The sequence below is a fragment of the Dama dama genome, chromosome 20 (assembly GCF_033118175.1).
Source record: "Dama dama isolate Ldn47 chromosome 20, ASM3311817v1, whole genome shotgun sequence".
Classification (NCBI taxonomy): Eukaryota; Metazoa; Chordata; class Mammalia; order Artiodactyla; family Cervidae; genus Dama; species Dama dama.
Genome location: NC_083700.1, coordinates 58,891,153 through 58,917,232, shown reverse-complemented (window position 1 = coordinate 58,917,232; position 26,080 = coordinate 58,891,153). Strand labels below are relative to the sequence as shown.

Here is a 26,080-nt window from a genome sequence, read left to right as displayed (position 1 = left end):
ATTCTATGGACAGAGGAGCCTAGCAGGCTATAGTACACATCTATGGGGTCACAAAGAGTTAGACATGACTGAGTGACTGAGCATGCATGCACATAAAAATATTAACTACTACTGATGTTTCTTTCCAAATTTGCTAATATATTGAGTGCAATACTTCCACAGCATCATCTATTAGGATTTCAAATAGCTCAACTGGAATTCCATCACCTTCCACTAGTTTTGTTCGTAGTGATGCTTCCTAAGGCCCATTTGACTTCACATTCCAGGATGTCTGGCTCTACGTGAGTGATCCTACCATTGTGATTATCTGAGTCATGAAGATCTTTTTTGTATGGTTCTTCTGTGTATTCTTGCCACCTCTTCTTAATATCTTCTGCTTCTATTAGGTCCATACCATTTCTGTCCTTTATTGTGCCCATCTTTGCATGAAATATTCCCTTGGTATCTCTAATTTTCTCAAAGAGATCTCTAGTCTTTCCCATTCTATTGTTTTCCTCTATTTCTTTGCACTAATCACTTAGGAAGGCTTTCTTATCTCTCCTTGCTATTCTCTGGAACTTTGCATTCAAATGGGTATATCTTTCCTTTTCTCCTTTGCCTTTCGCTTCTCTTCTTTTCACAGCTATTTGTAAGGCATCCTGAGACAACCATTTTGCCTTTTTGCATTTCTTTTTCTTAGGGATGATCTTGATCCCTGTCTCCTGTACAATGTCACGAACCTCCATCCATAGTTCTTCACGCACTCTATCAGCTCTACTCCCTTAAATCTATTTGTCACTTCCACTGCATAATCGTAAGGTATTTGATTTAGGTCATACCTGAATGGTCTAGTGGTTTTCCCTATTTTCTTCAATTTAAGTCTGAATTTGGCAATAAGGAGTTCATGATCTGAAGCCACAGTCCACTCCTGGTCTTGTTTTTGCTGACTCTATAGAGCTTCTCCATCTTTCGCTGCCAAGAATATAATCAATCTGATTTTGATACTGACTGTCTCATGATGACCATGCATACAGTCTTCTCTTGTGTTGTTGGAAGAGAGTGTTTGCTGTGACAGGGCGTTCTCTTGTCAAAACTCTATTAGCCTTTGCCCTGCTTCATTCTGTACTCCAAGGCCAAATCTGCCTGTTACTCCAGGTGTTCCTTAACTTCCCACTTTTGCATTCCAGTCCCCGATAGTGAAAAGCACATCTTTTTTGGGTGTTAGTCCTAGAAGGTCTTGAAGGTCTTCATAGAACTGTTCAGCTTCTTCAGAATTACTGGTCGGGGCTCAGACTTGGATTACTGTGATATTTATGAATGGTCTGCCTCAGAAACAAAGAGAGATCATTCTGTCATTTTTGAGACTGCATCCAAGTTCTGCATTTTGGACTCTTGTTGACTATGATGGCTACTCTATTTCTTCTAAGGGATTCCTGCCCACAGTAGTAGATATAATGGTCATCTGAGTTAAATTCACCCATTCCATTTCATTTTAGTTCGCTGATTCCTAAAATGTTGATGTTCACTCTTGCCATCTCCTACTTGACCACTTCCAATTTGCCTTGATTCATGGACCTAACATTCCAGGTTCCTATGCAATATTGCTCATCATCGGACTTTATTCCCATCACCAGTCACATCCACAACAGGGTGTTGTTTTTGTGTTAGCTCCATCTCTAAAGTTCCATCTAGTCAAAGCTACGGTTTTTCCAGCCATCATATAAGAATGTGAAAGTTGGACTATAAAGAAAGCTGAGTGCTGAAGAATTGATGCTTTTGAACTATAGTGTTGGAGAAGACTCTTGAGCGTCCCTTGAACTGCAAGGAGATCCAACCAGCCATCCTAAAGGAAATCAGTCCTGAATATTCATTGGAAGGACTGATGCTGAAGCTGAAACTCCAATACTTTGGCCACCTCATGCGAAGAGTTGACTCATTGGAAAAGAACTCGATGCTGAGAGGGATTGGGGGCAGGAGGAGAAGGGGACAACAAAGGATGAGATGGTTGGATAGCATCACCAATTCAATGGACATGAGTTTGAGTAAACTCCAGGAGTTGGTGATGCACAGGAAGGCCTGGTGTACTGCAGTCCATAGGGTCTCAGAGTTGGACATGACTGATCAACTGAACTGAACTGAACTGATATCTACTACTATAGCAATGACTAATATTAATATCAAACTGCTTACTGAACATTTCCATCTGGACATTCTCAATGCCACCACAAACTCAAAATATCCAAAACCAAAACTCACAATCTTGGCATCTTCCTTTCCTTAACCCCTAGCAATGCCATGCCCAAATACTGCTTTGTTTATCCCCTGATTATTTTTGGAGCCCACCTACTTGTTTCCATGCACATACTTCACCCCACCTCTAATCCTGGCTGCCATCACTCTTTCACTTGGACCACTACAGTAGGTTTCAAATAGTACTATTTATCTTTATACTCTTAGTCCCCTAAAATCATTTCCTGCAATGCAGATTACAAAATACAAATATGACCACAAATCTTGTCATGTTACTCTATTTCCCTTCCCCCCATCATCCTACCTGGCTAACACCCCTTTGACAGCTTTTCAGTGCTCATCTAACAAAATCCAAAGGCCAACGTTTTGGTCCCAATGGACCAAAAAGATCTTTCCAAAAAAAAAAAAAAAAGATGTGTGGTACTAGTCAATTCAGCTACACTAACACTATTTCCTAGATATCCCTTCCTTGTATGGTTTCAGGTTAGAGTTACCTGCAAGAAGAAATCTGTATGCAATTTTGAAGACAAAGCTAAAGAAGTAGCCCTTATATTCCTAAAGTCAGTACAGGGGCACCATGCACTACTGTATTTGTTGATGTTCAATCGCTAAGTCATGTCTGACTCTTTGTGACCCCATGGACTGCAGTACACCAGGCTTCCCTATCCTTCACCATTTCCGGAGACTGCTCAAACTCCTGTCCGTTGAGTCGGTGATGACATCCAACCACTTGACACTAATCTGCTGGCTCCTCCTTTTGGCAGAAGGCAGGATCTGAGCCTGCAGCTGCTCCAGATCCTACTGGATCTTCTTCAGCCTCTCTAAATCCTGGCACATCTAGCCTTTCCAGACCAGGCACATGTGCGGCTCCATGGCAAAGAACACCAGCTCTTCCTGGAGGCCACTCACATTGTCAAGACTAAAGAAAGCAAGGGTGAGATATAGGTTCCAGTTTGTTCTCATGGGTTCCATTCTGTCCTAGTAGATTCTAACTCATGTTCAATTCTTTGACACGTCCAGCCTTCCTGACTCAGCACCAGATGAAAAAAGATAAGCCCTCTGTAGACTGCTTTTCATCTTTATAGTAAATATTTTACTCCCCAACACTCTTAGTGGTTCTGCTTCCCTCATGGAACCCTGATGTGTCAGTCAGCCTGCCTGTCTTTCCAGCCTGATTATGAGCCCCTTCCCTTTCACTCTCTGTGATAACCCCCACCACACAGACTTTGTACATGATACTCTTTCTGACTGAAATCCACTTGCATCTGTCCCTAGCCTTTGCCTAGTTAGAGCCCACCTTACCTGACATTACCCTCAGAACATGGATACTCTTCCTTCATAGCACTGAGAGTAGCAACTATATGTTTATTTTTAATTAATTCCATCCCTCTCAGTTCAGTTCAGTCGCTTAGTCATATCCAACTCTGCAACCCCATGAACTGCAGCACGCCAGGCCTCCCTGTCCATCACCAACTCCTGGAGTTTACTCAAACTCATGCCCATCAAGTCGGTGATGCCATCCAGCCATCTCATCCTCTGTTACCCCCTTCTCCTCCTGCCCCCAATCCCTCCCAGCATCAGGGTCTTTTCCAAGGAGTCAGCTCTTCACAACAGGTGGCCAAAGTACTGTAGTTTCAGCTTTATCATCAGTCCTTCCAGTGAACACCGAGGACTGATCTCCTTTAGGATGGACAGGTTGGATCTCCTTGCAGTCCAAGGGACTCTCAAGAGTCTTCTCCAACACCACAGTCCAAAAGCATCAATTTTTCGGCACTCAGCTTTCTTTATAGCCCAACTCTCACATCTATACATGACCACTGGAAAAACAATATCCTTGACCAGATGGACCTCTGTTGGCAAAGTAATATCTCTGCTTTTTAATATGCTATCTAGGTTGCTCATAACTTTCCTTCCAAGGAGTAAGCGTCTTTTAATTTCATGGCTGCAGTCACCATCTGCAGTGATTTTGGAGCCAAAAAAAATGAACTCTGACACTGTTTCCACTGTCTCCCCATCTATTTCCCATGAGGTGATGGGACCAGATGCCATGATCTTAGTTTTCTGAATGTTAAGCTTTAAGCCAACTTTTTCACTCTCCTCTTTCACTTTCATCAAGAGGCTTTTTAGTTCCTCTTCACTTTCTGCCATAAGGGTGGTGTCATCTACATATCTGAGGTTATTGATATTTCTCCCAGCAATCTTGATTCCAGCTTGTGCTTCCTCCAGCCCAGCGTTTCCAATGACGTACTCTGCATGTAAGTTAAATAAGCAGGGTGACAATATACAGCCTTGATGTACTCCTTTTCCTATTTGGAACCAGTCTGTTGTTCCATGTCCAGTTCTAACTGTTACTTCTTGACCTGCATACAGGTTTCTCAAGAGGCAGGTCAGGTGGTCTGGTATTCCCATCTCTTTCAGAATTTTCCACAGTTTATTGTGATCCACACAGTCGAAGACTTTGGCGTAGTCAATAAAGCAGAAATAGATGTTTTTCTGGAACTCTCTTGCTTTTTCGATGATCCGGCGAATGTTGGCAATTTGATCTCTGGTTCCTCTGCCTTTTCTAAATCCAGCTTGAACATCTGGAAGTTCTCAGTTCACGTATTGCTGAAGCCTGGCTTGGAGAATTTTGAGCATTACTTTACTAGCGTGTGAGATGAGTGCAATTGTGCGGTAGCTTGAGCATTCTCTGGGATTGCCTTTCTTAGGGACTGGAATGAAAACACACCGGCCTATGAACTTGCAAAGAAAAGGGACTATGTGTGGTTCTGCTCACAGGTGTTTTCCAAGCACCTAGAAAAGCACCTGGGACAAGATAGGTGCTCAATAAATGAATGAATATTTGCTCTTTTATCAAGCATTACGTAAAATGCATGATGTAGATTATCTCACGTGACACAAAAACCCTATAAGGCTGGAACTATTATCATTCTCATTTTACAGATAAATAGATGAAGTTACACTGCCATAGGTGGTAAGACATATCTTACCATTTATGAACAAAGAACAGCTTTACTTCAGCGTTCATACTCTCAATCCGTTTGCCCTTCACAACACTATAAGGTCAGTGTAATAAGATTTTTCTTTCTCATTTGACAAATGAAGGAGCTGGGTATTAAGAAGTTAGTTGACTTGCCTAAGGCCATGCTAAGTACCGGTTAAGTGTAAACCCCAGGTCCAATACCAAGTTCATTGCTTTAAAAAATCAACACACTTGAGCCCTCTACCCCTTAGAAGCCAGGCACAAAATTCTATACTGCTATCCACATTCAGATTCACAACTCTCTCCTATTATAACTAACTTTCACAGTAAACTCTACAAGCATGATATTCTTTTCAAAAATCAGTAAGTTGATGGGAAGACATAGCACAGCACCTTAAACAATACAATTGTATGCTGATGTCATACAATGTCACAACATAGTTTCTGTTAGCATAATTTTAACTCATTTAGCATAATTTTTAACACATCTCAAGACCTTTAATCAAAGGAAATATAGAATGTGGGGAAATGCATATCATAGCATCATAACATGTTTATATGGAAAATTTTATCAATAGGAAGTTAGTTTTTCATAAGGAAAAGGAAGGAAGAAGGAAGAAATATGAATAAGGGAGAAAAGTCAAGGGAAGCAAGTGGAAAGGACAGGTTGAGGACAGGTAAATTTTTGTTCCCAGCAAGATTATGCCATTTTTTTCAGTCACCAAGTGTATGATTTCATTTTTGCCTCGATGAAATATGCTTAGTCATTAATCACACGGCCTCTGACAATGGCTGTCCTATGTGACACATTCTAGATTTCAGCTGTCAATCACAAGAGATTCATAGTTCCACAATGTCAAAGGCAATAATCTGAGAATGAGGACAGCAGAGTGAGAGCACATGGCAGATAATCATACTGACAGCACGTGTCAGTCTTCATAAGATTCAGTTCAGTGGTTTAGACATATCTCACAAATTCTAGAATCAAATCCAAGTGGATTATGCCTACCTTGGGTTTTATCATATTGGAATACTCTGAAAACCAATAACCCATCATTCAAATCCTACATTCAGAAAGTGTTCCTCCCTTCTCTACTAACACTTCACCTCAAAACTGTTCCAGTGCTATCAACTGAATTTAATTTTGTGCCTACAAACACTAACAAACTAAAGGAGTAAGTCCTTCATAAGGCTTAAAAGTCTTCAACTGTCTTAATATTCTCAAATGCAAAGCTTTTTAAACTGAATCATCTGTAAAAGGTCAAAAAGCTAATTTTCCTTCCTGAAATCTGACACTTCAATTTTAAATAGTTAATTTCAGCTTTGAATATATGATGCCTGTTGTTATATTTCATTTTCAGGTGCACTGACAAGCAGAAATACCAACTAGCATTCTCAGTCACAAAACTTAAAGCTATTCAACTTCTTTTGCAAATATCTGACTCTATCATAATACACTTGCATTCTGCATTTTCTTAAGCCAATGGAAATAAAAAATGACTAAAGTATTAAATGCTTACTAAGCACCAAATACTATTCTAAGAACTTTAAATCTATTAACTTATTTAAATTTATTTAAGAGTATGTGTATCTTACAAATGCTCTAATACTTGAATAGGTTGAAAGAAAATGAACAAAGGAAAAGGTAAAGCAAGTATGCATTTTACCTAAAGAAAGCTGCTGTAGCAATTTACAAATCCATTTCCTAGACACAGTGAAAATGTTTATTTTATTTGAACGTGTACTAAATGTAAGGAACACATACATCCATGAAAAATGAATGCTTTCCCAGTCACCATTATGGAAGCTGTTGTTGAAAAATAAGCAGCAAACTAAAGATTATGACAAGAAGTAAATTCTTATCTAAATGCAAAGAGAACTGATAAATTATACATTTTAAATAAATCATTCAGATAATCTTTGTGAAGCAGTTATATTATAGAAAAATCATAATGAAAAGTAATTATAATAAATAAATAATCTTCTTAAGACCAAAACAAACAACAATAGCAAAAAACATATCCACAGGCTGCTAAGTATACTGACTTAATACAATGGAAAATATACTTTGTTTATAAGCACACAAAAAAGTGTTCCTGACATCATAACACTAAGCATAATAGTTTTTGATGTCAAGAGGCAAAAGCATTTGTAGGTTAATACTCACTTTTTTGTACTTTCTAGAGAATATACACAAGACATCACGCTTCTCAGGTAGGGCAGTGGTAAAGAATCTGCCTGCCAATACAGGAGATGCAAGAGACATGGGTTCGATCTCTGGGTTGGGAAGATACCTTGAAGTAGGAAATGGCAAACCAGTCCAGTATTCTTGCCTGGAAAATTCCATGGACAGAGAAGTCTGGCAGGCTACAGTCCATGGGGTCGCAAAAAGTCAAACATGACTGACCACACACAAGCAGGAGCACCGTACACCAGACACAATCCACTACCTAATATCACAACTTAGGGACTAAACAACAACAAACCTGCATACCTGCATACTGGGTATGAAAGGGGATTCCCTATGAATTTTGAACTCCAGTACAGGTTTTTTGGCTTCTTTGTTTTTAAATACAGACCATGATCTATGGAATGTCATGGAATTAATTTAGTGATGATCAATCAGCATTTTTAAATGAAAGAATAGCATCGACAAAAATATAAGAGTGCCGGGCTGCACTGAATGCAGGAGGAAAAGTAAGTACTGAGTCTTTAAACTTTGATTTCCAAGGGAGGGGAAGGGGGATGCATGGGTGTGTTTGGATTATTTCTTCTTACCATGAGTTGCAGCCACATATGTTCAAAAGTTATCCTAGTAAACACATGAGATTTTAAAAAAAAAACAAAAAACCATCCTGAAAATGGTATTCATTTTCTAATTTGAATACACTTACTTGTGTTTTTCTCTAACCCTGGAGTGTCCTCCTTTGCCACCCAACATTCAAGCATAGCTTAGCTGTCCCTTTGTTTTCTTCTCTGTCTTAAGCAGAATGGACTGTTCGGTGCATGAACACTCACGAAACTGTATCATACTTTTTAAGTGTTAGATTTAAAGTTCTTTACTGTAAAGGGCAGTGTCTTTCATTCTGAGCAATACGAATAAAACACAGAGCCTGAAACATAGTGGGGCTTAATGTATGTGCTTGTTTGTTTGCTTAATCGGGTTACAGCAACTCCCCATTATTTTACTCATGAAATTTTGATGTTACAAAATACAAATTAAGAATGAATCATGTCTTCCACATTTCTGAATAATCACAAATATAGTTACTTTAATTTCTGGTTTATTGACATCTAGTCTACATGATACCCTTCTTTGCCAAGGATTATGTCAAAGAAACAGGAAGTCAAACTTTGAAAGTATCTCTATTGCATTAGCTTACACTGTTTATACAGCCTATTCTCTTATCTATTTTAATATTAAATCAACTTTTCCAATTCCTGTTTTCATACTTGGTTTTAATTAAGCAGATTTACTGAACACTTACCAAACAAAATACACTGTTATGGTTTGTTTCCATTTTATGAATGGCAATGGGGAAATAAAACATTTTCACTAAAAGGTAAATCAAAAGGAAACAAATAATGATTTATTCTCTCTTAACCCCACCAAACTCTCTTTATCACCTATGTTCATCTAAATAAAGATATTCGATCATGTCTTTCACATATCTTAACTTCACTGAAGTACTGCGACAATGTGATTATTCAAAAAGAAGTCTTTTAAAATATATATTATATATTCAAATATATAAATACATGGGGCTTCCCAGGTGGCTCAGTGGTAAAGAATCCACCTGCCAAAGCAGGAGAGGCAGGAGATGCAGGTTCCCTGGGTCAGGGAAAATCCCCTGGGGGAGGGAATGGCAACCCACTCCAGTAGTCTTGACTGGAAAATTCCATGGATAGAGAAGCCTAGTGGGCTACAGTCCACGGGGTTACAAAGAGTCGGACATGACTGAACGTGCACAGACAGACATATAAATATATATACAAACATACAAATATATGGTTTTAATATATTATATCCCCGACCAGTCAAAAGTTTATTATCACAATGATCTGAATAATTAAGACGTTTAACATGTATTATTCACCATATCTAGTAAGTACTGGCTAATGAAAACTACAGAAATTTAAATAAAATAGAATTTAAGTTCATTTAGCATTAGAAGAAAGTAATTTAAAATTATAACAGGATATAAATGAGAATTAAAATTGAAAGAATGTCAGAAAGCATACTCCCTAAAAATCTATTTCAAGAATCTATGTGAAAAACTCTGCCAGTCTTTCTGCAAATTTAATCTTCAAAATTTCTAGCTCCAATCTTTTACAATCATAAAAGGCGAATAAGAAAATCACACAGCATTCTTAGTTTCAAAACTTTGGCCCAAATCAAATGGTTTAATGACCTTACACTTAATGCAGCTTCACTTAACGCTATGAGTCCAAGTATTAGGAAGAACAGCCAGCCATCGCTGATTCACCTCAGGAAGAAGCAAGCTGCAGCATCCACATTTCTGATGATGTCCAAAGAAGGTAAAGCACTGGTCATAGGCCGAGTATGTCCTCCTGGAGCACACACAGAAGCACTGGAAGTAGACAAAACTCAGAGCTTGCTACATTTGAATTCAATGTAAATGTGGTTCCTTTGGGCCAGAAAAGGGCTAAGGAAAGGTAAAAGTAATAATTTACAGTGCTATACTTTGATCCCAAGATCGGACAATTTAGGTATGTTCTTAGAATACAGCAATATTTTCCCTTTTCCCTTAATTTTATTAACAAGAGTTATGTGACTACTTCACCTGTACTATACTAAGTATTTAGTTTGTACATCTACAACTTCTTGGAATAACCTATAACGAAACAATGAATTTCCTATTTTCCTAATTTTAGTCCATTAGAATTTGTATACCATCTATCTCACCTACCAAGTATGTATCTAAAGATTTTAGGGTTAAAATTATAACCATTCATCTATTATGGCATCTGAGGCAACTGCTTAAGAAGACTATCAGGATAAAAATGATTCAGACACCAGTCACAGAGACTGTTACAAATGTGCCCAGGGGACTACAGGCATTAGAGAAGCTTTTCTTTCTCAAGTTCCCAATTCACTTATTGGCTTTTCACAGACAAGGATCCAAAAATTAGAGGAGATGGCCTAATTCAGGGACCCTAAATCAGAATTAAATCCAAAACTCAAGAGACAGATAAATTATGGTCGTAGGTAGAAAGAAAAAGAAAGGAAGGAAGGAAGGTCAAGAAACAGAAGGCAAGGGAAGGAGGAAGGAAAGGGTAGCCCCTTAATTACCCTCTAGAATGTCATATGATAGATTTTTCATAATATAGAGAAGAAATGCTTTTTGTCAAAAATCAAACATTCATCTAGTTTTCCTAAGAGAAACTATAAATCTCAACCATGAAAGCAAGACTAATAAACAGGTGGTATAAATCTAATACTTAAATATTTTCATATTTTTATAACTGATTTGGTAACTCATTATATAACTCATTTTTTAAGAATCAGCTTAAATCAAATTAGAAGATATTCCAATAAAACAAGAAGTTTTTGGTACTTGGAAAAGGAAAACTAAATGAGAATTATAGTTTGTTAACAAATAATAGCATATATTAATAATTAATCATTTATAATTAATATAGAATGTTAATCATAAATATTACAAATAAGTGAGCATTTATTTAAACTCCAAAACTCTAATCTGGAAGTAATGAAAATGGAAATTTCTAATATGATGGACATTTGGCTATGTTATAATCAAAATTAGTTGCTTATAATCCTAAAACAATTATTGAGGCTAGGATATAAATTTGACTCCTCATTCATTCATTAGTTCAACACAGATTAAAAGTACCTAATTGACTCCAAACCTAAGACCATGACCTCCCCATTGATTTAGTCTGGACAAAAAGGATCTGAGCCCTCCTCTCTCTTGTGGGCCCTGGGAAGCAGAGAGAAGCCCAACCTCTAGCTTCAGCCGCCTGCAGACACCACACTGAATCTGAGTTAGGCTACCTTGGGCAGCCCCAGAGGGCTTTTAACGATATAGAAAATGTGTACAGATCGTAGGATTTACCCGACACAAGTCTCAAGAGATGACAAATGAAAGAAAATTCAACTCAAACACTCAAAAAGATTTTTAAAAATCAAACACCCATTCCAGTCATCTGATACTTGACTTTAAAAGATCAAAATTAAGTAAGCAAACCAACCTTCTGGAATGCTCATGCAATTATTACAAATTAATTTTACTCCTCTATTCAAAGAAGTCTGAGGCCTAATTCAATTTTTACTAAGTGACAGTTTACCAAACCCCAACAATTTTGTTTTCACTTTCCCTCACTAGAGACTCAACCAATGGTTTAAAAAAACACTCAAGAAAAAATGTTTTGCTCTGAAGAAAAAATTACACTTCTTTACAAGAGAGGTAGAAGTGGTAATTCTGACTATTTTATCTGTACATAGGACTTTCAGCTAAAATGGGCATTTGGAGCTACATCCCACATCATAAATTTAGGAATTCTAACACCCACTCCTCTGTGCATTGTAACAAATGATAAATTTATTTTGGAGGAGGTTTAAAACCTTATAGGGTCATTCCTTTAGCCTTTTTGGTACAGACAGAAGTCCTCCTATTATTCGGTCTAGATGACTTTCAAATCATGGAATTCTTTACTTGATTGAAAAGAAATACGTAGGCATTTGACTGAATTGAAAAGAAATAGCATTGATTGAAAAGAAATAGTAGGTAATCCTCAGGGAGCAAAACCTCAAATGGATTGTTCCTCACAATCACAGCTAAGAACAATAATATGTATGAAGGAATTCCTAAAAGATAGGCAGAACTCCAATTTTTTGAGATTCTATAATGTTCATTGCTGGATTAAGCCAGGTCATCAGAGAGCTATGTACCTGGGACCATGCTACCTTGCTGGTCACAGTCACCTTAACAGAAGGATGCATGCTGCTCAGTCACTTGTCATGTCTGACTCTTAATGACCATATGGACTATAGCCTGCCAGGCTGCTCTGGCCATGGGGTTCTACAGGCAAGAATACTGGGGTGGGTTACCATGCCCTCCTCCAGATCTTCCCAACCCAGGAATCGAACCCTTATCTCTTATGTCTTCTACATTGGCAGGTGGGTTCTTTACCACTAGCACCACCTGGGAAGCCCTTAACAGGATAGTTGTCATTTATTGAGCAGACACTGCAATCTTTACCTATATCACAATGCTCTCAAGGCAGATATTATTCTCATGATACAGAAGGAAATCTTTGGAGGTTACTTCCACCAAAGACACACATCCACATCATCCACATCATGTGCCCAGGTTGAAAGACATTATTAAAAAATAGTCCAAAGAATCCAGTGAATTTCACTGTAACGATATGAAGACATTTTGCATTACACTAAATTGAATCCACTTTAAAAGAAACTACAGCATAAACTTCACTTTGGATTCTATGTAGGAAAAACTTTGTTCCTCTTAGGCAATTGGTTTCTTCATGTATGAGGTTTTTAATTAATCATTAAAATTTCTGTATGCTCCCTTTCCCTGGAAATTAGAAAACTAGAATCAAATGTGTGCTCAGCTCTAATAAACATGAAGGATTTCATAAAATGGATTTTGTGAGCTAATGTCTCCCCTAGCTGACTTGATCTTATTTTTTCCCTCACTGATAATGCTAAGATTTTTTATCAACTCATTTTGTATGTTCATACTATTACGAACTAGATATCTTCAAATGCTATTTAACAAAATATTGTCAAAACTCTACAAGGTGTACATTTTACTATATACAAATAATATGTCAATAAAGTGCTGGGGAAAAGTACAAAAAAAAATCCATTTACAATAATCAAAATCAAAAGACAGTAATTTAAGTGTTTCTTGCACTATCTTTTAGTCATTTTTTGACAAAACATTCTAAATTACTTCATCCTTGCATAAGTCATCTCTGAATTAATATTTCTATTCTGTTTATTGTGTGTGTATTTAGTCACTCAGTTGGGTCCAACTCTTTGCAACCCCATAGACTGTAACCCGCCAGACTCCTCTGTCCATGTAATTCTCCAGGCAAGAATACTGGAATGGGTAGTGATTCCCTTCTCTAGGGGATCTTCCCAACCCAGAGACTGAACCCGGCTCTCCTGCATTGCAGGCAGTTTCTTTACCATCTGAGCCACCAGGGAAGTTCAATTCTATTTATTACAATTTAAAACTTAAAATATAGTTTTATGCCTATATATAACATTTATCAGCATAGGGATAACTTTGAGGGATTTCATTTTGTGAAGATTACATTATGGACTTTTATTGGTCTATTTATGATTTTTTTTAGGAAATTAGAGTGCATATCAAAGAATTGATGTGGGGGAAAAAGCATATCTTGTGAAATAAAAATACTAGTGGAGAAAAAAGAAAACATGCACCTGGAACAACCTGATTAAGCCAATGCCAAATGTGAGATAAACATGTCCACACCTGTGACTTCACTTTTCCCCTTATCTTGGTCTTCTTAGTAGTGTTTCTCAAACTTTTGGTGTTGGAACTCTTTACACTCATTTGGTTTTGGTGAGATTCATTTTGTGAGTCATATTTATCAATATTCATCCTATTAGAAACTAAAACTGATAAATGTTTGAAATATTTATTCATTTTAAAATAACGATAATAAAACCATTACATGTTAACAAAATCATATTACATTAAAAATAACTATAGCTTTTTTCAAAAGAAATAAGTGACACTGTTTTGTATTTTTTTTAATTCCTCTAATATCCTGCTTCAAGAAAACAGATTCTCATATCTGCTTCAGCATTCATTTTTATAAGTTCTTTTGGTTTAAATACACAACAAAATTTGGCCTCATAGAGATATATAGTTGGGAAAAAGGAGTTTTAGTAGCCTTCTCAGGTTATTATAGATATTTGAATTTGATACAACACCCAAACTCAACAAGTAGTAGTTTCTTAGTGCCAAATGAGGCCAGTAATAGTCTAACAACAAAATCCACATAAATGAAGCACAATAAAAAGGAAGAAGCTGCAAACCAACATCTCTTCCAAACTTAAAAGCAAAAATAATTAACAATGTTGACAAACTGAATACAGTGAGTGTGTATATTTTTAAGTCTATATGTGTATGTGTATGTCATGTACACATGACCAAATGGGATTTATCCCATGTATTCAAGGCTGATTCAATACTCAAAAATTAATCAATGCAATCCACCATATCAACAGGCTAAGAGAAAAGTCATGTGTCCACATCAATTGATAAAGAAAAAAGCATTTGATGTAATTTGATATCCATTCAGGATAAAAAGTCTCAGTACATTAGGAGCAGAGTGGCAACTTCCTCAACCTAACAAAGAACAACTACAAAAAAACATACAGCTAACAGTATACTTGGGCTTCCCTGGTGGTTCAGTGGTAAAGAAACCACCTGCCGATGCAGGAGATGTGAGTTCAATTACAGGGTAGGAAAGCTTCCCTAGAGAAGGAAATGGCAACCCACTCCAGTATTCTTGCCTAGGAAATCCCATGGGCAGATTTCATGCTGGGCTACAGTCCATGGGATGCAAAAGAGTCAGTCATGTCTTAGCGACTAAACAACAACAACAACATAATACTTAGCAAAATAATGTCTTCCTGTAATATTTGGAATAAGGCAAGGATGTCTACTCTCACCATTCTTACTTAGCACAATACTGGAAATTCTAACCATTGCAATCAGGCACGAAAAATGAATTAAAGGCATACAGATTGAAAGAAATAAAATTGTTTTCATTTTCAGATGACACAATTGTTTATATTTAAAAAATCCTCAAAGGATCTGCAGTCCTAGATTCAAAATGTATGTGAGCTTAGTAAGGTTTCAGGATATAAGACCAACACAATAACCAGCTGCATTTCTATATACTGACAGAGAAGAAATGGAAACAAAAATTTCAAATGCAGTTTCTTTATAGTTGCTCCAAAGAAAATGAAATACTTAGGTATAAATCTAACAAAATATAACTATGCATAATCAAAATTATGATATTCTGATAAAAGACATCAAGTAAGACCTAAATATTAATACCTGGAGAAACATACCATGTTTACAGATTGGAAGAATCAACATAGTAAAGATTCTAATTCTCCCTAAATTAACATATAGGTTTAACATAATTCCTTTCATCTTATTAAAGTATAGCAACAAAATTCTACATTAAATAGGTTTAAAAGTGGATTTTCCAAAAAGAAAAAGTTAATCAAAATTAAGTTTAATTTGTTAAATAATTACACCAGGCATCATAATTGCATAGTCTCAAAAATAATCTCATGGACTTCAAAGACTAAAGAGAAAAATAATAAACATCAATTTGAAACAATTTTCTTAATACATTTTTAAAGTGCTAAAAATAATGCTGCATAGGCAACAAAAGCAAAACTAGATAAACAAGACTACATTGAACAAAATTTTTGTGTACATCAAAGAACAGAATCAACAGAGTGAAAAAAGCAACCTATTGAGTGGGAGAAAATCATTTATTTGATAAAGGGTTAACATCCAGAATATAGAGATAACTCCAACAACTCAACAACAAAAAAAATCAAATAACCAGATTTTAAAATGGGCAAAGGACTTGCATAGACATTTCTCCAAAGATAATATTCCAATAGCCAACAGGTACATGAAAGACGCTCAACATCATTAATCATCAAGGAAATGCAAATCAAAACCACAGTGAGATATCACCTCATACTCAGTAAGCTGCCTACTATAAATAAACAAACAAGTGTTATAGAGGATATGGAAAAACTGGAACCCTTGCACACTCCTGACAGGAAGATAAAGTGATATAATCACTATGGAAAACAGTATGGGAGGTCCCCAAAAATCAAAAATAGAACTACTATATGATCCAGGAAGCCCATTTCTAGAGAGAAATGAAGAGTTTTGGAGAGATATTTGTACATCTTTGTTCACAGTGGCATTTTTCTCATTAGCAAAGATGTGGAAGCAACCCAAATGTATATCAACAGATGAGCAAAGAAAAACTGGTGTATATATATGATGGAATATTATTTGGTTTTAAAAAAGAAGGAAATGCTGTCATATTCTATAAATGGGCAAAATTTTAGCAATTATATTAAGTGAAACAAACTAGTCACAAAAAACAAATAATATATGATTCCATTTATACTAAGGTATCCAAACTAGTAAAAGTTATAGAAACAGAAAATATAATGGTGGTTACCAAAGACTTGGGGGAGAGGGAAGTTGTTATTTAATGGGTATAAGATTTCTGATTTGCAAGAGGAGAAAGTTCTTGGAGACCTATTTCACAACAAAGTTAATATATTCAATGCTACTGAACTAGATACTTAAAAATGTTTAACATAGTAAATTTGATACTGTGTGCTTTTATCATATTAAAAATATATATAAAAATACAAAATATTAACTGGAGAAAGAGCTGCATTTATGGAATGCCTATAAAATATGAGAAATCATCCAAACAATTACATAAATCATGGTACCTTTATACTACTATGGACTTTTTTCTTTCACAAAACATGAATATCACTTGTATGTTACCATAATATATATAGTTATACCAAGGAGAGAAAAATTTTTGGATTACCATTAGGTAATTTTACTTGGAGATCTAAATATCCATATTCATAGGTAATGCTGAGTGTGTTCATTTAATTTTGTTCCCAGCAGAAGTTACACTTTAGGACCTTCACTTCATCCTATATTTATTATTCTAGTCCCTTATGAATTCAAAAACAAAATTCATAGATACACTTTCGAGAACATTATGGGAATAAATATACCATACTATAACTAATGAAAAACACATTTAATTCCTTAGTCAAGGATGAAAACAGCTATCAATACATATAAACCCAAGATACATTTTTAAGGAGAAAATGCCTCCTATTCCAAAATGACAACCTCCTAACATATGTAGCAGCAAATTTTTCTTTCTGCCAGAAACACTCATTCGGCACTGATTTTTGACAAGTGAAAAAGCTTTTCCACATATACATAGCCCACTTGATTTTAAAAAACGCTGATCCCTCCCTTTTAATACTCATATCAGATAAAATAGACTTTCAAATAAAGGATGTGAAAAGAGACAAAGAAGGACACTATATAATGATCAAAGGATCAATCCAAGAAGAAGATATAACAATTATAAATATATATGCACCCAACATAGGAGCACCGCAATATGTGCGGCAAACACTAACGAGTATGAAAGAGGAAATTAATAGTAACACAATAATAGTGGGAGACTTTAATACCCCACTCACAACTATGGATAGATCAACTAAACAGAAAATTAACAAGGAAACACAAACCTTAAATGACACAATGGACCAGCTAGACCTAATTGATATCTATAGGACATTTCACCCCAAAACAATCAACTTCACCTTTTTCTCAAGTGCACACGGAACGTTCTCCAGAATAGATCACATCCTAGGCCATAAATCTGGTCTTGGAAAATTCAAAAAAATTGAAATCATTCCAGTCATCTTTTCTGACCACAGTGCAGTAAGATTAGATCTCGATTACAGGAAAAAAATTGTTAAAAATTCAAACATATGGAGGCTAAATAACACGCTTCTGAATAACCAACAACTCATAGAAGAAATCAAAAAAGAAATAAAAATATGTATAGAAATGAATGAAAATGAAAACACAACAACCCAAAACCTATGGGACACTGTAAAAGCAGTGCTAAGGGGAAGGTTCATAGCATTACAGGCTTACATCAAGAAACAAGAAAAAAACCAAATAAATAACCTAACTCTACACCTAAAGCAACTAGAGAAGGAAGAAATGAAGAACCCCAGGGTTAGCAGAAGGAAAGAAATCTTAAAAATCAGGGCAGAAATAAATGCAAAAGAAACTAAAGAGACCATAGCAAAAATCAACAAAGCTAAAAGCTGGTTTTTTGAAAAAATAAACAAAATTGACAAGCCATTAGCAAGACTCATTAAGAAACAAAGAGAGAAGAACCAAATTAACAAAATTAGAAATGAAAATGGAGAGATCACAACAGACAACACTGAAATACAAAGGATCATAAGAGACTACTACCAGCAGCTCTATGCCAATAAAATGGACAACTTGGAAGAAATGGACAAATTCTTAGAAAAGTATAACTTTCCAAAACTGAACCAGGAAGAAATAGAAGATCTTAACAGACCCATCACAGGCAAGGAAATCGAAACTGTCATCAAAAATCTTCCAGCAAACAAAAGCCCAGGACCAGATGGCTTCACAGCTGAATTCTACCAAAAATTTAGAGAAGAGCTAACACCTATCTTACTTAAACTCTTCCAGAAAATTGCAGAGGAAGGTAAGCTTCCAAACTCATTCTATGAGGCCACCATCACCCTAATTCCAAAACCAGACAAAGATGTCACAAAAAAAGAAAACTACAGGCCAATATCACTGATGAACATAGATGCAAAAATCCTTAACAAAATTCTAGCAAACAGAATCCAACAACATATTAAAAAAATCATACACCACGACCAAGTGGGCTTTATCCCAGGAATGCAAGGATTCTTCAATATCCACAAATCAATCAATGTAATACACCACATTAACAAATTGAAAGATAAAAACCATATGATTATCTCAATAGATGCAGAGAAAGCCTTTGACAAAATTCAACACTCATTTATGATTAAAACTCTCCAAAAAGCAGGAATAGAAGGAACATACCTCAACATAATAAAAGCTATATATGACAAACCCACAGCAAGCATCACCCTCAATGGTGAAAAATTGAAAGCATTTCCCCTGAAATCAGGAACAAGACAAGGGTGCCCACTCTCACCACTACTATTCAACATAGTGTTGGAAGTTTTGGCCACAGCAATCAGAGCGGAAAAAGAAGTAAAAGGAATCCAGATAGGAAAAGAAGAAGTGAAACTCTCACTGTTTGCAGATGACATGATCCTCTACATAAAACTTTTCTTACATTAAACTGTCTATTTTCCTTTCATTTTTGCAGCAAGTTCCAGAAATAACTTGTTTCCATTTTCCAAAAATAATGCATTGAAATATGTGTGTGTTGACTAAGGGTGAAGCTGATATGGACTAAAAGCAGACAACACAGAAAAAAATATTCAGTGGATTTGACAAGTTATTTTTTTCTCAAATACTGTAACACTAGTAAAGCCATTAAAACTATGCAACATGAATAAAGCTCATCCCCTTGCTTACATGTTATACATTGACCTACTGTCAAAGCTAATATCAAGAGGGGCAGTTTTAGACCAATTTCTAATCCTACTATGATTTTGCACATTTTTATCTTCTTTTTTTTCTCTCCCAAGCTTGATTTTTCACATCATTAAAATGGAAGAAATAATATCTGCCAATCTTTAGGATTCTAGACTAAGAGATGCTAAGTAATTAAACATTACCATCTTCAATGTGATCAAACGAACAGCTAAATGAAAATGTCTCCATCTGGTTTCATATGAATTATGCTGATTGTAGAAAATGTTCAAGGTCTAGCTTTCCTCTCCACAGAGTAGCTAGCACATAGTTGTTGGGTAACTGCAGACAGACTGATTCTAAATATAAACTGAGATGTGTGCTAAAATTATTGTCCTGATTTTTCAGCAATCATTATGCTACACATGGCTACAGATTTTATTTATTAAATACCTTGAAAAAACATATTTTCAATAATAGCAATGACAGAATTACATGTGAAAATTGTCCTATCAAATGATTCAAATTAAATGTACAGTTTCTAAACTTTTCCTACCTAGTACTCTACATGTATGACCATTCATATTCACATATGCAAACTTAATATTAAAACCACATCAACTAGGTTTTACACAAATTTTAAGTGGGTTCACATCCCTCACAGAAGAAAGATAGTACTACCTTAAATGAGAAGTACAACAAAGAAAACCCTAAAATTCTAATCCAGCAAAGAACATTCAAATAATCTTGAAGCTGCTGCCTAGGTTATTGCTGATCCACCTTCCAAATCTGCAAATGCTAAATTTACTTTAGAAAGTCAATGTCACTGCAAATAAGCTCATGGAAAAGGGAGGAGAGTTTTTATGAAAACAAGCTATTGTCATCTTGTTGAATTAGGTGTGGCACCAGTTCAGACATTGCAAAGTAGTGGGTAAAAGAGATAGAAATGTTCAAATTAATCTTTTATCAAACACAATGTTCCATTTCACATGATTATGCAGAAGAACAAAGATAACACAGAAGTTTGGAAGCTTGGGAGCCAAAATACAACTCAGAAAAACCAAACAATGTGGATGGTTCAGCATGCCCAATGGACCAAGAATATCATCAATTTCAAAAGGAAAGACTTCTCAGTCAGCCCCAGGGGAGACCCAGTGACCACTGGACGATCTAACTCTGAACCTTTAAAGAAATCAAAGGAACACAGGACAACTAATCACTTGCAAGAAAAAAAAGGAAACTGGATTTATCACTCAACTCCCAGAACCTAAACAGTCCCAGAACTTTATGGCTTTGTAAACTACCTATGGCTTTGTGCACTACAGGTAAGTAGACATCAAATGGGAACTAAGGAAAACAGGTGTTGGAAAACAAGTAAGCAAGCCTACTTAAATTTAAGTTTTTAGCTCTAACTTAACCCTATGGAAACTCCTGACTAAGCCCAGTTGAACTTTGACAAAAATAATGCCTGGAAGGAATGCAAATAGATTTATCACCTTCAAAGACTTTAAGCAAACTGCTTTAAATAGTAAGTCCCAACTAAGCATAGAACAAATTCTGCCCAAAATACTCTGCCCACCTCTAAGTCCAACTTCCACCAGAAAGCATGTCAGGTCCTGAAAGGTGGGGCCCATTTTTGGTTTATAAAGATGCTTCAGTTTTCATTGTTTCCTTTCAGGGCTTCCCAAACTGAGAGCATATTCCAAGTACCTGCCTTTCTGCTCCCTACTTGCTCCCTCAAGGCACATTCATATCCCTAATTCCCCTTCCACTGCTTCTCAGAGACACTTCATGGCCTCCCTGCCTCAGTGGCTTCCCGGACTCAAAGTCCAAGGAGAGTGGGAGTGGTACCCAGAGGAAACCCAGGCGAGAGCCTAGGGGAGCAAGGCAGAGGCCTGGCCAATGTACGAATACCTGTCCAAGGAGGTAGGGTCATGTATTCCTACAGCTGGAGGGACATGGAGGAACAGTCTCTCTCCTCAATGAGGGGAACTTTCCCTGGTCGAGGGATACTGGGAACGAGAGCGGGAGGGGATGCTGGGAATGTCCCAGCATCTCCTGGGGGCTTGCTGTCTCTAGCAATGTACACAGCAGAGGCGACAGGAGTCTTCGATGTCCACCACACACTCTTACACCCTGCAACCAGGGCTTCTGCAGAGAATTGGAGGAGGTCTGGAATTCCTGCCCCCATCAGTGTGGATTCTCCAAATTAGAAGCCGAGAGTGAGTTCATAAGCCTTGCACTGCCAAGATATCGAAGCTGGAGACCTGGGAAACTGATACAGGTGGGTGGGAGAAGCTGAAGTTTGAAAGGGAGAGATAGTGTGTGGAGAATGAGGGGGGATTCCTGAGGGAAGGACAGGAGAAACGAGAGAGCTGAGGTCTACACGCACAACACCAGGACCAGAAAGTAGTTTATCACACATGCTCCTTCTCTGGCTGCAAATTCCTGCTCACTCCCACAAAATCTGTCCTCCATTACCTACAGCTTTTCCCTCCAGTGGTCCCAACTACCTGCCTTTCTCCCAGCACCCATGGTTTAACTAATCTTTCTAATCAAAAGACAAGTTTGCCTGAAATAGTGTAATCTGAAGAGACATAGACAGGAGTGTTATTAATTATTAATATGCAAATATCCTATACTTAATATACTAATGCTCCAAAGAGAATATACAGAATCCATCAGGGTTTTAAAATTTGTATAAAATTCAGTCAAGATGATAGAGAACTGACTTGTGGACACAGCAGGGGAAGTGGGACAAATTGAAAGAGTAGCACTGAAATATATACCTTACCATGTGTAAAATAGATAGCCAGTGGGAATTTTCTGTGGGACAGAGAGCTCAATCCAGCGCTCTGTGACAACCCAGAGGGGTGGGATGGGGTGGGAGATGGGAGGGGAGCGCAGTTCAAGTGGGAGGGGACATACGTATACCTATGGCTGATTCCTGTTGATTATGAAAGAAACCCACACAACATTGTAAAGCAATTATCCTCCAATTAAAAATAAATACATAAAGAAGAAAAAGAAGAAATTAGTCAAACTAAGCATCATAAAAAAATCCATAACAATGTGTGGTGATGGATGTTAACTAGACTTATTGTGGGGATCATTTTGCAATATATACAAATACTGAATACGTTGTATACCCAAAACTAATATAATGTTATAATGTCATTTATACCTCAATTTTTTTTTTCAAAAAAATCAAACTAAGAACTCACACCTTTTAACCCAGAAATTTTATTTCTGAGACTAAGGAACTAATTTCTAAAATTTAGAAGAGAGCTTATGAACAAAGATACTCATCATAGTGTTATTTATTATCATCAAAATACAGTGACAATGAGGAGTGATTAGGAATTTATGGCACATCTACCTAATGGAAAATTATGTAGACATTTTAAATGTTCACGGTCAAACTACAATTAAGTGAAAAGTAATGTTATAAAATTTAAAATAAAGACTATAATGGAAGGGGGAAATCTTTTAAAAGGCAAACTTCCTTGGAAGAGGAAAAATCTTACTTGCATAGAAAATTTTCTGGGTTTAGTGCTTTAAATAGCAGTACCCAGGAAAAGTAACCTTTTCTGGAAGAGCACTTGGAACAAGGAATATGGAGAATGTGAGCACAACCAGCCAAAGAGAAATTTGGCTTGCTTAGAGACCTACGCTAGTTCCCTAGATTACCTGATAACCAGTAGATTTCACTGCCTGACATGCAAAGTCCTTCGTAATCTGTCACCAGGTATCCAAAAGTAGGTGACCACTTCTCAGCTGAACTTCATCTGCTTTCTCTTTACCTACTGAAGCCTTCCCATCTCAGAGTGATTTCATTCACTTCCATCCACGAAAACTTTCATGATCCTCTTACGACCCTAGGCATCACTATTTCTTAAAGTGTTGATGTGGCACTTAAATCTGCCTTACCCTTTCCTGGTATTAAGCCAGTATTAATCTATTTGGTTAGTTACTAATATGTAGGTAACCAGCTCTCCAGCTAAACTTTCAGTTTCCCCACCTGGACTTTTAGAATTTAGATGGTCTGCAGACAGTAGTCACACCTACACACACTGAGCGAGAGAAGAAAGGGGAGAGAGAGACAGAAAACATTTCTAAGGCCAAGTTGGTATTATATTTATACTCGTGATGAACATCTAAATAAAATGTGCTATGTCTGTTTTCAAATGTTCCTGCTGACCCTCCAGCACTAGAACATGCAGTTTCCTTTTTGTTTTAATAGCAGTGGGATTGAATTTTGCTTATTCATTCAGACCAATTCTGCTTTCCCTTTGGGATTAAACCAGATTGGACTGCAAAAGGCCTCACTGAAGTCATAAGAAAAAAAAAAAAGAAATCACCTTCTAGAAAGCAAAATCAAGACTCATCTCAAGACCTTACTTGTCTTAACTAGTCTTGTCTGAACAACAAATGTAAATATGTGCCTCCATTTTATGACTTTATCAATATCCTCATTAACTTAAAAAAGAATTCTCCAGTGCAAATGGTTCAATACTTTAGAAATGATGGCCTACAATGACTATGTTCCTATCAGACATCATATACTATTCTAGTACTTGGAGATAATGAGCATTTGCACTATAGCAACCTGCCTCCTGAGACATCAAGGAGAGTTGCAGGTCTTAAGAGAAAATACATAAATCATAAATGAAAGCAAATCAAATGGCCAAGCAAGGAACAAAGGAAAAACCTAGTATCCATTAGTTTCGCAGAAAGCGCATATAAGGTCAATATAATTGTTGACTCAGAAGATAAGGGCAAAAACAAATCAATACAATGTCCCATTAAACAGAATTACACTTTGCTACAACACACGTATTTTGTGTAAGAGTCAGTGTTGTCCAGGTTCCACCACTAGCTGTGTAATCTTGAAACTTCTCTGTATTTCAATTCCTTCATCTGTAAAATGGAGCTATCACCTGCTATGCCAAATCATAGAGTAGTAATGAATCAAATCATATTATCAGCCTGGGTTTATCTGTCACCATATCATGGGTAACACACCGTACAAAAACAGTTCAGTCACATATGCCATGTACTAAATAACTGTTCTTATTGCAAATGTTTCCCTAACATCAAAAAAAAAATTCAGATTGCCTTTACTTTCCTAAAAGATTTCTCCAACACTTAAGCATTTACCATCTATCACTGCCCAAAATGTGTTGAATATCTCCTGTTATGAACTAGCTCTCCTATGCAGTGTTGTCCAGATATTATTTTTTGGCATATGCTTTCTAAGAAAATAGTATTTTTTCGTGCAATTCAAAAAATGTTCCTTCTTTTATACTAAAAGAACAATAATTCCATATACAGGAAGTTTACAGGTTGTTGCTATTACTTGAGATTACTACTATGAAAATTAGTTCTATGTTTAATATGTAATAAAATCATATATATGTACACACAACTTGGACACACTTGGATACACAACTCCTTAATGCAGTGGAAGATTCGTGGGTTTGGGGACCAGGAACACTTGTATCCAAATTCCTATTCTGTGACCTTGAGCACACGATTTAACTTCCCGTTCTTCACTTTCCACATTTGGTTCTGCGTTACGATTTAATGAAATCATATATATACGAAGTGGCTAAACTCTAAACGTATTATTTCTTAATCCCCTTAAATCTTTTTCTACTATGCCAAGACCAATTAAACCCACTCTGAATACAAGACAAGTTGGATACAGCGTCTTAGCGGAGGGATGCAACACGATGTTGAGCGGAGAGTGGCACGCATTAGGCATCCAAAGGAAGAAGCAGAGAAACTGGCTGGTATGGAGAAGGGCCCCAGACTTCACTCGCCTGTGCGAAAAACCCACTCATCTGACACTGAAGGTGGCACAGCACGTTCACGAAGGTTTGTGCCGCGATGTGGGCAAAGGACGGAATTACAGAGCAAGCCATCGGGGAGCCTCCCGGCTCACCCTACCCGACCTCGCCCGCCGGGCTCGCTCATCTGGAACCTGGAAGCTCAGGCGAGAGCCCAGCAACTGACCTCGCCGCCTCCACCCCCACCCCCCCCACCCCCCGCACCCCGATTCCGCCCAGATCTCTCAGGGCACGAATGGTGCTGAATCATTAGCACCAACAGTAGCAGCTCCCCGTGCCGCTGCTCCCGCGGCGGTCAGTGATCCCGGGGCAGTGACCGTCCGGGCGGCGGCCACACCTCGCGGGCGTGGGGACGGGAAAAGGGGGTCGGGGAGGATTGGGGCAGCAGGTACTCACCCCGGGTGAGGAGAGGTCCTCGCCTCCGGGCTGCGGACGGTTCCTGCGCGGTTCCCGCGCTCCTCGGCTTCCCTCCGCGGCCGCCCCGGGCCGAGCAGCCTGCGCTGATGGTCCGGTGCTCCCCTCCACCCGCCCACTGCCCGCGGCCGCCACAGCTCCGGGCGCCGGCGCTAGACCCGGAGCAGCTGGAGCAGCTGGCGCTGCCGAAGGGGTGGTGGCTACCGACGGGCCAGACCATTAGCGGGCGGCGACCGGGGGTGCGCGCCGTGCGCGGCGGAGCGGGAGCGAGGGCGCCTGGCCGGCGACGGTTGGGAGGACCCACGGCCGAGGGGGGCTCCTCCGCGCCCCGCCCC

The 26,080-nt window shown here is 37.7% G+C and overlaps 1 protein-coding gene across 4 annotated transcripts in view; it reads right to left on the bottom strand.

Moving 5' to 3' along the window:
* Window positions 1-25,861, bottom strand: part of TTLL7 (tubulin tyrosine ligase like 7) — a 165,812-nt gene extending 139,951 nt beyond the window's left edge. For all 4 annotated transcript variants that reach the window (XM_061121538.1, XM_061121540.1, XM_061121535.1 and 1 more), the window contains exon 1: window positions 25,728-25,861. The gene's annotated coding sequence lies outside the window, so the exon portion shown is untranslated. The remainder of the gene's footprint in view (window positions 1-25,727) is intronic.
* Window positions 25,862-26,080: the final 219 nt, after the last annotated feature.